Consider the following 1,549-nt stretch of genomic DNA (forward strand, 5'->3'; position numbering starts at 1 on the left):
ATACATACATACACATATGTACATACACACATATATATATATATACACACATATATATATATATATATGTATGTATATGAAAAATTTCTCTTGATTAAAAGAGAATATCGTTTATTGCTTTGCTACGTTTTTTGTTTTCAATGTTTTCGTATATTTGGAAAGATATCCGTGAAACACCCGAGTTGAATTGATCAAGGCAATATATTTAAAGAAAAAAATTGTCTCTTGAGAAATTCATTGTCAATAATTAATAGTTTGGTGATTGTTCACGAGAAAATTTAACATCTTCCTCAAGTCAGCTGACATTGGCGTTGGTCTGGAAAATTACTCGACTTGATTGAATCGTAGAAATCCTTCAATTGAATGTCGATGTTTACCTGCAATAATAAACAGAAAACACAATAGTTTAGTAGAAAATAATGTTGATCGTGTTCTTTCTTTATATATGTGTGTGTTATGTGCGTCTTCGTACAATAAGTACGAGGTCTTTAAAAAAAAAAAAAAAGAATTGGGGACAATTCGTTTGACTAAAAATGCTTCAAGCCGGTATCCCAGCATGTAATAGCAAGAACGGGGGAGGAAGAAAAAGAATGAGTAAGGCAAAGTGAGTGAAAGGGGGAGAGGAAAAAAAAAAGAGAGCGAGAAAGAGAAAGAGAAAGAAAGAGTTTCAAGTTGTTGCGCTTTGTAATCGATCACATTCGTAGCGCTGCGCCAATGGCGACGAAGGAAATGTTTCGATGGCTCATAACATTTAAACGTTAATAGGTGCCATGAGTATGAAAAGTAGAGCAACTATTGATAAATGACATGAGTTACCTTGTAGTGTCGAGTTCAAGTCCTGGGGGTAGCTTCTTGTTGGTGTAGAAGGAAGAGTTTTTGTATTTCTGAAAAAACTGAAGTTTTCTTCCATAACTCATGACAAGTCAGTTTTCAAATATTGCGCTGACGACCACCCAGACAGAGAGAAAGTGGGAGAGAGAGGGAGAGAGAAAGAGAGAGAAAGAGAAGGAATGAAGGAGAAGATATGGAGTAAGAAAGAGGTTGTGGAGAGGTGTTGAATGTCTTGTTGGGCAACAAGAAACTATCAACAGTCAATCAAACAACTATAGTGTTGTTATAGATAGCTATTCAGGATGGGGGGTGGGGAAGTAAGCACAGTGTGAGTGAGAGATAGATTGAAATATAGTTAGAAAGAGAGAGAGAGAGAGGAGCATTTGTAAGAGATATTAAGTAAAAAGATGGCGGCTGGCTGAGAGAAGGTCACGTGACTGTCGGCACAATGCAATTCGAATCTGAGCTTTTATTCTCCTCGCTTCTTTCCTTCAGTTATTTTTCGCTTGAAGTGCACACACACACACGCACACGCACACGCACACACGCACACGCACACATGCACACACGCACGTTCGAGCACGCACACACACGTCTACGATTCTCGTTTCGCTTACCCTTTTTCTCTCACATGTTTCTCTTCCTGTTTATACATGATAGCTTTACAAGAAACACACACACACACACACACACACACACACACACACACACACACACA

At 38.1% G+C, this 1,549-nt stretch overlaps 1 long non-coding RNA gene across 1 annotated transcript in view; it reads right to left on the reverse strand.

The window, feature by feature from the left end:
- Positions 1-32: 32 nt before the first annotated feature.
- Positions 33-1,549, reverse strand: part of LOC106874490 (uncharacterized) — a 15,742-nt gene continuing 14,225 nt past the window's right edge. The window contains exon 3 of the long non-coding RNA XR_001410014.2: positions 33-377. This is a non-coding gene — a long non-coding RNA (uncharacterized LOC106874490). The remainder of the gene's footprint in view (positions 378-1,549) is intronic.

This window comes from Octopus bimaculoides, chromosome 26 (genome assembly GCF_001194135.2).
Source record: "Octopus bimaculoides isolate UCB-OBI-ISO-001 chromosome 26, ASM119413v2, whole genome shotgun sequence".
Taxonomy (NCBI): domain Eukaryota; kingdom Metazoa; phylum Mollusca; class Cephalopoda; order Octopoda; family Octopodidae; genus Octopus; species Octopus bimaculoides.